The sequence below is a fragment of the Phyllobates terribilis genome, unplaced genomic scaffold (genome assembly GCF_046119375.1).
Source record: "Phyllobates terribilis strain yellow unplaced genomic scaffold, ASM4611937v1 Scaffold_84__1_contigs__length_6523798, whole genome shotgun sequence".
NCBI classification, from domain to species: Eukaryota; Metazoa; Chordata; class Amphibia; order Anura; family Dendrobatidae; genus Phyllobates; species Phyllobates terribilis.
This window is the reverse complement of record NW_027362844.1, coordinates 5,061,258-5,076,164: the sequence shown is the minus strand read 5'-3', so window position 1 is coordinate 5,076,164 and position 14,907 is coordinate 5,061,258.

The window sequence follows — 14,907 nt, the reverse complement described above, 5'->3', positions numbered from 1 at the left end:
TTGTGGCCATTAAATTACATTTAAGACTATGGGGCTGCATTATACTATATGGGAGTGCTTTACACTGAATGGGCAATAGGGGTGCATTATACTATATGGGGCTGCATTATACAGAGCTATATAGAGGGTCTGAGAGGTGGGATATACTGCAGGATGGGACGGTATATAGGTGAGAGGTGGGATATACTGCAGGATGGGGCTGTATATAGGTGAGAGGTGGAATATACTGCAGGATGGGCTGTATATAGGTGAGAGGTGGGATATACTGCAGGATGGGGCTGTATATAGGTGAGAGGTGGGATATACTACAGGATGGGATGGTATATAGGTGAGAGGTGGGATATACTGCAGGATGGGGCTGTATATAGGTGAGAGGTGGGATATACTGCAGGATGGGACGGTATATAGATGAGAGGTGGGATATACTGCAGGCTGGGGCTGTATATAGGTGAGAGGTGGGATATACTGCAGGATGGGGCTGTATATAGGTGAGAGGTGGGATATACTGCAGGATGGGACGGTATATAGGTGAGACGTAGGATATACTACAGGCTGCGGCTGTATATAGGTGAGAGGTGGGATATACTGCAGGATGGGGCTGTATAGGTGAGAGGTGGGATATACTGCAGGATGGGGCTGTATATAGGTGAGAGGTGGGATATACTACAGGATGGGGCTGTATATAGGTGAGAGGTGGGATATACTGCAGGATGGGACGGAATATAGGTGAGAGGTGGGAAATACTGCAGGATGGGGCTGTATATAGGTGAGAGGTGGGAAATACTGCAGGATGGGGCTGTATATAGGTGAGAGGTGGGAAATACTGCAGGATGGGGCTGTATATAGGTGAGAGGTGGGATATACTACAGGATGGGGCTGTATATAGGTGAGAGGTGGGATATACTGCAGGATGGGGCTGTATATAGGTGAGAGGTGGGATATACTGCAGGATGGGGCTGTATATAGGTGAGAGGTGGCATATACTACAGGATGGGGCTGTATATAGGTGAGAGGTGTGATATACTGCAGGATAGGGCTGTATATAGGTGAGAGGTAGGATATACTACAGGATGGGACGGTATATAGGTGAGAGGTGAGATATACTACAGGATGGGGCTGTATATAGGTGAGAGGTGGGATATACTGCAGGATGGGGCTGTATATAGGTGAGAGGTGGGATATACTACAGGATGGGGCAGTATATAGGTGAGAGGTGGGATATACTGCAGGATGGGACGGAATATAGGTGAGAGGTGGGAAATACTGCAGGATGGGGCTGTATATAGGTGAGAGGTGGGATATACTGCAGGATGGGGCTGTATATAAGTGAGAGGTGGGAAATACTGCAGGATGGGGCTGTATATAGGTGAGAGGTGGGAAATACTGCAGGATGGGGCTGTATATAGGTGAGAGGTGGGATATACTACAGGATGGGGCTGTATATAGGTGAGAGGTGGAATATACTGCAGGATGGGGCTGTATATAGGTGAGAGGTGGGATATACTGCAGGATGGGGCTGTATATAGGTGAGAGGTGGGATATACTGCAGGATGGGGCTGTATATAGGTGAGAGGTGGGATATACTGCAGGATGGGGCTGTATATAGGTGAGAGGTGGGATATACTACAGGATGGGGCTGTATATAGGTGAGAGGTGTGATATACTGCAGGATAGGGCTGTATATAGGTGAGAGGTGGGATATACTACAGGATGGGGCTGTATATAGGTGGGAGGTGAGATATACTGCAGGATGGGGCTGTATCACTATTCTGCTGTTACATCGTGTCTTATCCTCCATTCACCTCCAGAGCTACACTCACTATTCTGCTGTTACATCGTGTCTTATCCTCCAATAAACTCCAGAGCTGCAGTCACTATTCTGCTGTTACATCGTGTCTTATCCTCCAGTCACCTCCAGAGCTGCAGTCACTATTCTGCTGTTAAATCAGGTCTTATCCTCCAGTCACCTCCAGAGCTGCACTCACTATTCTGCTGTTACATCGTGTCTTATCCTCCAGTAAACTCCAGAGCTGCAGTCACTATTCTGCTGTTACATTGTGTCTTATCCTCCAGCCACCTCCAGAGCTGCAGTCACTATTCTGCTGTTACATCATGTCTTATCCTCCAGTCACCTCCAGAGCTGCACTCACTATTCTGCTGTTACATCGTGTCTTATCCTCCAGTAAACTCCAGAGCTGCAGTCACTATTCTGCTGTTACATCGTGTCTTATCCTCCAGTCACCTCCAGAGCTGCAGTCACTATTCTGCTGTTAAATCAGGTCTTATCCTCCAGTCACCTCCAGAGCTGCACTCACCATTCTGCTGTTACATTGTGTCTTATCCTCCAGTCACCTCCAGAGCTGTAGTCACTATTTTGCTGTTACATCATGTCTTACACTCCAGCCACCTCCAGAGCTGCAGTCACTCTTCTGCTGTTACATTATGACCTATCTTCCAGTCACCTCCAGAGCTGCAATCACTATTCTGCTGTTAAATCATGTCCTATCTTCCAGTCACCTCCAGAGCTGCAGTCACTATTCTGGTGTTACATCAAGTCTTATCCTCCAGTCATTTCCAGAGCTGCAGTCACTATTCTGCTGTAATATCATGTCTTATCCTCCAGCCACCTCAAGAGCTGCACTCACTATTCTGCTGTTACATCATGTCTTATCCTCCAGTCTCCTCCAGAGCTGCAATCACTATTCTGCTGTTACATCGTGTCTTATCCTCCAGTCACCTCCCAAGCTGTAGTCACTATTCTGCCGTTACATCGTGTCTTATCCTCCAGTCACCTCCAGAGCTGCACTCACTCTTCTGCTGTTACATCGTGTCTTATCCTCCAGTCACCTCAAGAGCTGCAGTCACTATTCTGCTATTACATCGTGTCTTATCCTCCAGTCACCTCAAGAGCTGCAGTCACTATTCTGCTGTTACATCGTGTCTTGTCCTCCAGTCACCTCCAGAGCTGCACTCACTATTATGCTATTGCTTCATGTCTTATCCTCCAGCCACCTTCAGAGCTGCAGTCACTATTCTGCTGTTACATCGTGTCTTATCCTCCAGTAAACTCCAGAGCTGCAGTCACTATTCTGCTGTTACATCGTGTCTTATCCTACAGTCACCTCCAGAGCTGCAGTCACTATTCTGCTGTTACATCAGGTCTTATCCTCCAATCACCTCCAGAGCTGCACTCACTATTCTGCTGTTGCATCGTGTCTTATCCTCCAGTCACCTCCAAAGCTGCACTCACCATTCTGCTGTTACACTGTGTCTTATCCTCCAGTCACCTCCAGAGCTGTAGTCACTATTCTGCTGTTACATCATGTCTTATCCTCCAGTCACCTCCAGAGCTGCAGTCACTATTCTACTCTTACATCATGTCCTATCTTCCAGTGACCTCCACAGCTGCAGTCATTATTCTGCTGTTACATCAGGTCTTATCCCCCAGTCACCTCCAGAGCTGCAGTCATTATTCTGCTGTAATATCGTGTCTTATCCTCCAGTGACCTCAAGAGCTGCACTCACTATTCTGCTGTTACATCATGTCTTATCCTCCAGTCACCTCCAGAGCTGCAATTACTATTCTGCTGTTACATCGTGTCTTATCCTCCAGTCACCTCCCGAGCTGTAATCTCGATTTTGCTGTTACATCATGTCTTATCCTCCAGTCACCTCCAGAGCTGCGTCACTATTCTGCTGTTACATCAGGTCTTATCCTCCAGACACCTCCAGATCTGCACTCACTATTCTGATGTTACATCGTGTCTTATTCTCCAGACACCTCCAGAGCTGCAGTCACTATTCTGCTGTTACATCGTGTCTTATCCTCCAGCCACCTCCAGAGCTGCACTCACTATTCTGCTGTTACATCGTGTCTTATACTCCAGACACCTCCAGAGCTGCAGACACTATTCTGCTGTTACATCGTGTCTTATCCTCCAGTCACCTCAAGAGCTGCACTCACTATTCTGCTGTTACATAGTGTCTTATCCTCCAGTCACCTCCAGAGCTGCACTCACTATTTTGCTGTTACATCGTGTCTTATCCTCCAGTCACCTCAAGAGCTGCACTCACTATTATTTTGTTACATCGTATCTTATCCTCCATTCACCTCCAGAGCTGCAGTCACTATTCTGCTGTTACATCGTGTCTTATACTCCAGTCATCTCCAGAGCTCCAGTCTCTATTCTGCTGTTACATCGTGTCTTATCCTCCAGTCACCTCCAGAGCTGCAGTCACTATTCTGCTGTTACATCGTGTCTTATCCTCCGTTCACCTCCTGAGCTGCAGTCACTATTCTGCTGTTACATCGTGTCTTATCCTCCAGACACCTCCAGAGCTGCAGACACTATTCTGCTGTTACATCGTGTCTTATCCTCCAGTCACCTCCAGAGCTGCAATCACTATTCTGCTGTTACATCGTGTCTTATCCTCCAGTCACATCCAGAGCTGCGTCTCTATTCTGCTGTTACATCAGGTCTTATCCTCCAGTCACCTCCAGATCTGCACTCCCTATTCTGCTGTTACATCGTGTCTTATCCTCCAGTCACCTCCAGAGCTGCAGTCACTATTCTGCTGTTACATCGTGTCTTATCCTCCAGCCACCTCCAGAGCTGCACTCACTATTCTGCTGTTACATCGTGTCTTATCCTCCAGACACCTCCAGAGCTGCAGACACTATTCTGCTGTTACATCGTGTCTTATCCTCCAGTCACCTCCAGATCTGCACTCACTATTCTGCTGTTACATCGTGTCTTATCCTCCAGACACCTCCAGAGCTGCACTCACTATTCTGCTGTTACAACGTGTCTTATCCTCCAGTCACCTCAAGAGCTGCACTCAATATTATTTTGTTACATCATATCTTATCCTCCATTCATCTCCAGAGCTCCAGTCTCTATTCTGCTGTTACATCGTGTCTTATCCTCCAGTCACCTCCAGAGCTGCAGTCACTATTCTGCTGTTACATCTTGTCTTATCCTCCGTTCACCTCCAGAGCTGCAGTCACTATTCTGCTGTTACATCGTGTCTTATCCTCCAGACACCTCCAGAGCTGCAGACACTATTCTGTTGTTACATCGTGTCTTATCCTCCAGTCACCTCCAGAGCTGCAATCACTATTCTGCTGTTACATAGTGTCTTATCCTCCGTTCACTTCCAGAGCTGCACTCACTATTCTGCTGTTACATCGTGTCTTATCCTCCAGACACCTCCAGAGCTGCAGTCACTATTCTGCTGTTACATCGTGTCTTATCCTCCAGCCACCTCCAGAGCTGCACTCACTATTCTGCTGTTACATCGTGTCTTATCCTCCAGTCACCTCAAGAGCTGCACTCACTATTCTGCTGTTACATCGTGTCTTATCCTCCAGTCACCTCAAGAGCTGTAGTCTCTATTCTGCTGTTTCATAAGGTCTTATCCTCCAGTCACCTCCAGAGCTGCACTCACTATTCTGCTGTTACATCGTGTCTTATCCTCAAGTCACCTCCAGAGCTGCAGTCACTATTCTGCTGTTACATCGTGTCTTATCCTCCAGCCACCTCCAGAGCTGCACTCACTATTCTGCTGTTACATCATGTCTTATCCTCCAGACACCTCCAGAGCTGCAGACACTATTCTGCTGTTACATCGTGTCTTATCCTCCAGTCACCTCCAGATCTGCGTCTCTATTCTGCTGTTACATCAGGTCTTATCCTCCAGTCACCTCCAGATCTGCACTCACTATTCTGCTGTTACATCGTGTCTTATCCTCCAGACACCTCCAGAGCTGCAGACACTATTCTGCTGTTACATCGTGTCTTATCCTCCAGTCACCTCCAGAGCTGCAATCACTATTCTGCTGTTACATCGTGTCTTATCCTCCGTTCACCTCCAGATCTGCACTCACTTTTCTGATGTTACATCGTGTCTTATTCTCCAGACACCTCCAGAGCTGCAGTCACTCTTCTGCTGTTACATCGTGTCTTATCCTCCAGTCACCTCAAGAGCTGCACTCACTATTCTGCTGTTACATCGTGTCTTATCCTCCAGACACCTCCAGAGCTGCAGACACTATTCTGCTGTTACATCGTATCTTATCCTCCATTCACCTCCAGAGCTGCAGTCACTATTCTGCTGTTACATCGTGTCTTATACTCCAGTCATCTCCAGAGCTCCAGTCTCTATTCTGCTGTTACATCGTGTCTTATCCTCCAGTCACCTCCAGAGCTGCAGTCACTATTCTGCTGTTACATTGTGTCTTATCCTCCGTTCACCTCCAGAGCTGCAGTCACTATTCTGCTGTTACATCGTGTCTTATCCTCCAGACACCTCCAGAGCTGCAGACACTATTCTGCTGTTACATCGTGTCTTATCCTCCAGTCACCTCCAGAGCTGCAATCACTATTCTGCTGTTACATCGTGTCTTATCCTCCGTTCACCTCCAGATCTGCAGTCACTATTCTGATGTTACATCGTGTCTTATTCTCCAGACACCTCCAGAGCTGCAGTCACTATTCTGCTGTTACATCGTGTCTTATCCTTCAGCCACCTCCAGAGCTGCACTCACTATTCTGCTGTTACATCGTGTCTTATCCTCCAGTCACCTCAAGAGCTGTAGTCTCTATTCTGCTGTTTCATAAGGTCTTATCCTCCAGTCACCTCCAGAGCTGCACTCACTATTCTGCTGTTATATCGTGTCTTATCCTCAAGTCACCTCCAGAGCTGCAGTCACTATTCTGCTGTTACATCGTGGCTTATCCTCCAGCCACTTCCAGAGCTGCACTCACTATTCTGCTGTTACATCTTGTCTTATCCTCCAGACACCTCCAGAGCTGCAGACACTATTCTGCTGTTACATCGTGTCTTATCCTCCAGCCACCTCCAGAGCTGCAGTCACTATTCTGCTGTTACATCGTGTCTTATCATCCAGACACCTCCAGAGCTGCAGACACTATTCTGCTGTTACATCGTGTCTTATCCTCCAGTCACCTCCAGAGCTGCGTCTCTATTCTGCTGTTACATCACGTCTTATCCTCCAGTCACCTCCAGATCTGCACTCCCTATTCTGCTGTTACATCGTGTCTTATCCTCCAGTCACCTCCAGAGCTGCAGTCACTATTCTGCTGTTACATCGTGTCTTATCCTCCAGCCACCTCCAGAGCTGCACTCACTATTCTGCTGTTACATCGTGTCTTATCCTCCAGTCACCTCCAGAGCTGCAGACACTATTCTGCTGTTACATCGTGTCTTATCCTCCAGCCACCTCCAGAGCTGCAGACACTATTCTGCTGTTACATCGTGTCTTATCCTCCAGTCACCTCCAGATCTGCACTCACTATTCTGCTGTTACATCGTGTCTTATCCTCCAGACACCTCCAGAGCTGCACTCACTATTCTGCTGTTACATCGTGTCTTATCCTCCTGTCACCTCCAGAGCTGCAGTCACTATTCTGCTGTTACATCGTGTCTTATCCTCTGTTCACCTCCAGAGCTTCACTCACTATTCTGCTGTTACATCGTGTCTTATACTCCAGTCATCTCCAGAGCTGCAGTCTATATTCTGCTGTTACATCACGTCTTATCCTCCAGTCACCTCCATAGCTGCACTCACTATTCTGCTGTTACATCGTATCTTATCCTCCAGTCACCTCCAGAGCTGCAGTCACTATTCTGCTGTTACATCATGTCATATCCTCCAGTCACCTCCAGAGCTGCACTCACTATTCTGATGTTACATCATGTTTTATCCTCCAGTCACCTCCAGAGCTGCACTCACTATTCTGCTGTTACATCACGTCTTATCCTCCAGTCACCTCCAGAGCTGCTCTCACTATTCTGCTGTTACATCATGTTTTATCCGTCCAGTCACCTCCAGAGCTGCACTCACTATTCTGTTGTTACACCGTGTCTTATCCTCCAGTCACCTCCAGAGCTGCACTCACTATTCTGCTGTTACATCATGTTTTATCCGCCAGTCACCTCCAGAGCTGCACTCACTATTCTGCTGTTACATCATGTCTTATCCTCCTGTCACTTCCTGAACTGCAGTCACTATTCTGCTGTTACATAGTGTCTTATCCTCCAGTCACCTCCAGAGCTGCGTCACTATTCTGCTGTTACATCAGGTCTTATCCTCCAGTCACCTCCAGATCTGCACTCACTATTCTGCTGTTACATCAGGTCTTATCCTCCAGTCACCTCCAGATCTGCACTCACTATTCTGCTGTTACATCGCCTCTTATCCTCCAGTCACCTCCAGAGCTGCACTCATCATTCTGCTGTTACATTGTGTCTTATCCTCCAGTCAACTCCAGAGCTGTAGTCACTATTCTGCTGTTACATCATGTCTTATCCTCCAGCCACCTCCAGAGCTGTAGTCTCTTTTCTGCTGTTACATCATTTCTTATCCTCCAGCCACCTCCAGAGCTGCAGTCACTATTCTGCTGTTTCATCTTGTCTTATCCTCCCTTCACCTCCTAAGCTGTAGTCACTATTCTGCTGTTTCATCGTGTCTTATCCTCCTGTCACCTCCAGAGCTGCAGTCTATATTCTGCTGTTACATCACGTCTTATCCTCCAGTCACCTCCATAGCTGCACTCAGTATTCTGCTGTTACATCGTATCTTATCCTCCAGTCACCTCCAGAGCTGCAGTCACTATTCTGCTGTTACATCATGTCATATCCTCCAGTCACCTCCAGAGCTGCACTCACTATTCTGATGTTACATCATGTTTTATCCTCCAGTCACCTCCAGAGCTGCACTCACTATTCTGCTGTTACATCACGTCTTATCCTCCAGTCACCTCCAGAGCTGCTCTCACTATTCTGCTGTTACATCATGTTTTATCCGTCCAGTCACCTCCAGAGCTGCACTCACTATTCTGTTGTTACATCATGTCTTATCCTCCTGTCACTTCCTGAACTGCAGTCACTATTCTGCTGTTACATCGTGTCTTATCCTCCAGTCACCTCCAGAGCTGCGTCACTATTCTGCTGTTACATCAGGTCTTATCCTCCAGTCACCTCCAGATCTGCACTCACTATTCTGCTGTTACATCAGGTCTTATCCTCCAGTCACCTCCAGATCTGCACTCACTATTCTGCTGTTACATCGCCTCTTATCCTCCAGTCACCTCCAGAGCTGCACTCATCATTCTGCTGTTACATTGTGTCTTATCCTCCAGTCAACTCCAGAGCTGTAGTCACTATTCTGCTGTTACATCATGTCTTATCCTCCAGCCACCTCCAGAGCTGTAGTCTCTTTTCTGCTGTTTCATCTTGTCTTATCCTCCAGTCACCTCCTAAGCTGTAGTCACTATTCTGCTGTTTCATCGTGTCTTATCCTCCTGTCACCTCCAGAGCTGAAGTCACCATTCTGCTTTTACATCATGTCTTATCCTCCAGTCACCTCCAGAGCTACACTAACTATTCTGCTGTTACATAGTGTATTATCCTCCAGTCACCTCCAGAGCTGCACTCACTATTCTGCTGGTACATCATGTCTTATCCTCCTGTCACCTCCAGAGCTGCAGTCACTATTCTGCTGTTACATCATCTATTATCCTCCAACCACCTCCAGAGCTACAGTCACTATTCTACTGTTACATCGTGTATTATCCTCCAGTTACCTCCAGAGCTGAATTCACCATTCTGCTGTTACATCATGTCTTATCTTCCAGTCACCTCCAGAGCTGCAATCATTATTCTTCTGTTACATCGTGTCTTATCCTCCTGTCACCTCCAGAGCTGCACTCACTATTCTGCTGTTACATCGTATCTTATCCTTCAGTCACCTCCAGAGCTGCAGTCACTATTCTGCTGTTACATCATGTCATATCCTCCAGTCACCTCCAGAGCTGCACTCACTATTCTATTGTTACACCGTGTCTTATCCTCCAGTCACCTCCAGAGCTGCACTCACTATTCTGCTGTTACATCATGTTTTATCCGCCAGTCACCTCCAGAGCTGCACTCACTATTCTCCTGTTACATCATGTCTTATCCTCCAGTCACTTCCTGAACTGCAGTCACTATTCTGCTGTTACATCGTGTCTTATCCTCCAGTCACCTCCAGAGCTGCGTCACTATTCTGCTGTTACATCAGGTCTTATCCTCCAGTCACCTCCAGATCTGCACTCACTATTCTGCTGTTACATCAGGTCTTATCCTCCAGTCACCTCCAGAGCTGCACTCATCATTCTGCTGTTACTTCATGTCTTATCCTTCAGTCACCTCCAGAGCTGCAGTCACTGTTCTGCTGTTACATCATGTCTTATCCTCCAGCCACCTCCAGAACTGCACAAACTATTCTGCTGTTACATCATGTCTTATCCTCCAGTCACCTCCAGAGCTGCAGTCACTATTCTGCTGTTACATCATGTCCTATCCTCCAGTCACCTCCAGAGCTGCTGTCACTATTCTGCTGTTACATCAGGTCTTATCCTCCATTCACCTCCAGAGATGGACTCACTACTGTTACATCGTGTCTTATCCTCCAGTTACCTCCAGAGCTGAATTCATCATTCTGCTGTTACATCATGTCTTATCCTCCAGTCATCTACAGAGCTGCACTCACCATTCTGCTGTTAAATCATGTCTTATCTTCCACTCACCTCCAGAGCTGCAGTCACTATTCTACTGTTACATCAGGTCTTATCCTCCAGTCACCTCCAGAGCTGCAATCATTATTCTGCTGTTACATCGTGTCTTATCCTCCTGTCACCTCCAGAGCTGCACTCACTATTCTGCTGTTACATCGTATCTTATCCTCCAGTCAACTCCAGAGCTGCAGTCACTATTCTGCTGTTAAATCATGTCTTATCCTCCAGCCACCTCCAGAGCTGCACTCACTATTCTGCTGTTAAATCATGTCTTATCCTCCAGTCACCTCCATAGCTGCACTCACTATTCTGCTGTTACATCGTATCTTATCCTCCAGTCACCTCCAGAGCTGCAGTCACTATTCTGCTGTTACATCATGTCATATCCTCCAGTCACCTCCAGAGCTGCACTCACTATTCTGTTGTTACACCGTGTCTTATCCTCCAGTCACCTCCAGAGCTGCACTCACTATTCTGCTGTTACATCATGTTTTATCCGCCAGTCACCTCCAGAGCTGCAGTCACTGTTCTGCTGTTACATCATGTCTTATCCTCCAGCCACCTCCAGAACTGCACAAACTATTCTGCTGTTACATCGTGTCTTATCCTCCAGTCACCTCCAGAGCTGCGTCACTATTCTGCTGTTACATCAGGTCTTATCCTCCAGTCACCTCCAGATCTGCACTCACTATTCTGCTGTTACATCAGGTCTTATCCTCCAGTCACCTCCAGATCTGCACTCACTAGTCTGCTGTTACATCGCCTCTTATCCTCCAGTCACCTCCAGAGCTGCACTCATCATTCTGCTGTTACTTCATGTCTTATCCTTCAGTCACCTCCAGAGCTGCAGTCACTGTTCTGCTGTTACATCATGTCTTATCCTCCAGTCACCTCCAGAGCTGCAGTCACTATTCTGCTGTTACATCAGGTCTTATCCTCCACTCACCTCCAGAGCTGCAGTCACTATTCTGCTGTTACATCATGTCCTATCCTCTAGTCACCTCCAGAGCTGCTGTCACTATTCTGCTGTTACATCAGGTCTTATCCTCCATTCACCTCCAGAGATGGACTCACTACTGTTACATCGTGTCTTATCCTCCAGTTACCTCCAGAGCTGAATTCATCATTCTGCTGTTACATCATGTCTTATCCTCCAGTCACCTACAGAACTGCACTCACCATTCTGCTGTTAAATCATGTCTTATCCTCCAGCCACCTCCAGAGCTGCACTCACTATTCTGCTGTTAAATCATGTCTTATCCTCCAGTCTCCTCCAGAGCTGCAGTCACTATTCTGTCGTTACATCGTGTCTTATCCTCCAGTCACCTCCAGAGCTGCAGTCACTATTCTGCTGTTACATCGTGTCTTATCCTCCAGCCACCTCCAGAGCTGCAGTCACTATTCTGCTGTTACATCAGGTCTTATCCTCCACTCACCTCCAGAGCTGCCGTCACTATTCTGATGTTACATCAGGTCTTATCCTCCAGTCACCTCCAGAGCTGCTGTCACTATTCTGTTGTTACATCAGGTCTTATCCTCCGTTCACCTCCAGAGATGCACTCACTATTCTGCTGTTACATCTTGTCTTATCCTCCAGTCACCTCATGAGCTGCAGTCACTATTCTGCTGTTACATCGTATCTTGTCCTCCAGTCACCTCCAGAGCTGCACTCACTATTATGCTGTTACTTCATGTCTTATCCTCCAGTCACCTCCAGAGCTCCAGTCAGTATTCTGCTGTTACATCGTGTCTTATCCTCCGTTCACCTCCAGAGCTGCACTCACTATTCTGCTGTTACATTGTGTCTTATCCTCCAGACACCTCCAGAGCTGCAGTCACTATTCTGCTGTTACATCGTGTCTTATACTCCAGTCATCTCCAGAGCTGCAGTCTATATTCTGCTGTTACATCACGTCTTATCCTCCAATCACCTTCATAGCTGCACTCACTATTCTGCTGTTACATCGTATCTTATCTTCCAGTCACCTCCAGAGCTGCAGTCACTATTCTGCTGTTATATCACGTCATATCCTCCAGTCACCTCCAGAGCTGCACTCACTATTCTGCTGTAACATCATGTTTTTTCCTCCAGTCACCTCCAGAGCTGCACTGACTATTCTGCTGTTACATCACGTCTTATCCTCCAGTCACCTCCAGAGCTGCTCTCACTATTCTGCTGTTACATCATGTTTTATCCGTCCAGTCACCTCCAGAGCTGTAATCACTATTCTGCTGTTACATCACGTCTTATCCTCCAGCCACCTCCACAGCTGTAGTCTCTTTTCTGCTGTTACATCATTTCTTATCCTCCAGCCACCTCCAGAGCTGCAATCATTATTCTGCTGTTACATCGTGTCTTATCCTCCTGTCACCTCCAGAACTGCACTCACTATTCTGCTGTTACATAATGTTTTATCCGCCAGTCACCTCCAGAGCTGCACTCACTATTCTGCTGTTACATCATGTCTTATCCTCCAGTCACTTCCTGAAGTGGAGTCACTATTCTGCTGTTACATCGTGTCTTATCCTCCAGTCACCTCCAGAGCTGCGTCACTATTCTGCTGTTACATCAGGTCTTATCCTCCAGTCACCTCCAGATCTGCACTCACTATTCTTCTGTTACATCAGGTCTTATCCTCCATTCACCTCCAGAGCTGCAGTCACTATTCTGCTGTTACATCATGTCTTATCCTCCAGCCACCTCCAGAGCTGTAGTCTCTTTTCTGCTGTTACATCATTTCTTATCCTCCAGCCACCTCCAGAGCTGCAGTCACTATTCTGCTGTTTCATTGTGTCTTATCCTCCAGACACCTCCAGAGCTGTAGTCACTATTCTGCTGTTACATCGTGTCTTATCCTCCAGTCACCTCCTGAGCTGTAGTCACCATTCTGCTGTTACATCATGTCTTATCCTCCAGTCACCTCCAGAGCTACACTAACTATTCTGCTGTTACATAGTGTATTATCCTCCAGTCACCTCCAGAGCTGCACTCACTATTCTTCTGTTACATCATGTCTTATCCTCCAGTTACCTCCAGAGCTGCAGGCACTATTCTGCTGTTACATCATGTCTTATCTTCCAGTCACCTCCAGAGCTGCAGTCACTATTCTGCTGTTACATCATCTATTATCCTCCAGCCACCTCCAGAACTACAGTCACTATTCTACTGTTACATCGTGTCTTATCCTCCAGTCACCTCAAGAGCTGCAGTCAGTATTCTGCTGTTACATCATGTCTTAATCTCCAGTCACCTCCAGAGCTGCACTCACTATTCTGCTGTTACATAGTGTCTTGTCCTCCAGTCATCTCCAGAGCTGCAGTCACTATTCTGCTGTTACATCATGTCTTATCCTCCAGTCACCTCCAGAGCTGCACTCACTATTCTGCTGTTACATCGTGTCCTATCCTCCAGTCACCTCAAGAGCTGCCGTCACTATTCTGCTGTTACATCGTGTCTTATCCTCCAGTCACCTCCAGAGCTGCACTCACTATTCTGCTGTTACATCGTGTCTTGTCCTCCAGTCATCTCCAGAGCTGCACTCACTATTCTGCTGTTACATCGTGTCCTATCCTCCAGTCACCTCCAGAGCTGCAGTCACTATTCTGCTGTTACATGGTGTCTTATCCACCAGCCACCTCCAGAGCTGCAGTCACTATTCTGCTGTTACATCAGGTCTTATCCTCCACTCACCTCCAGAGCTGCAGTCACTATTCTGCTGCTACATCATGTCTTATCCTCCAGTCACCTCCTGAGCTGCTGTCACTATTCTGCTGTTACATCAGGTCTTATCCTTCATTCACCTCCAGAGATGCACTCACTATTCTTCTGTTAAATCGTGTCTTATCCTCCAGTTACCTCCAGAGCTGAATTCACCATTCTGCTGTTACATCATGTCTTATCCTCCAGTCACCTACAGAGCTGCACTCACCATTCTGCTGTTAAGTCATGTCTTATCTTCCAGTTACCTCCAGAGCTGCAGTCACTATTCTGCTGTTACATCAGATCTTATCCTCCAGTCACCTCCAGAGCTGCAATCATTATTCTGCTGTTACATCGTATCTTTTCCTCCAGTCAACTCCAGAGCTGCACTCACTATTCTGCTGTTAAATCATGTCTTATCCTCCAGCCACCTCCAGAGCTGCACTCACTATTCTGCTGTTACATCATGTCTTATCCTCCAGTCTCCTCCAGAGCTGCAGTCACTATTCTGCCGTTACATCGTGTCTTATCCTCCAGTCATATCCAGAGCTGCAGTCACTATTCTGCTGTTACATCGTGTCTTATCCTCCAGCCACCTCCAGAGCTGCAGTCACTATTCTGCTGTTA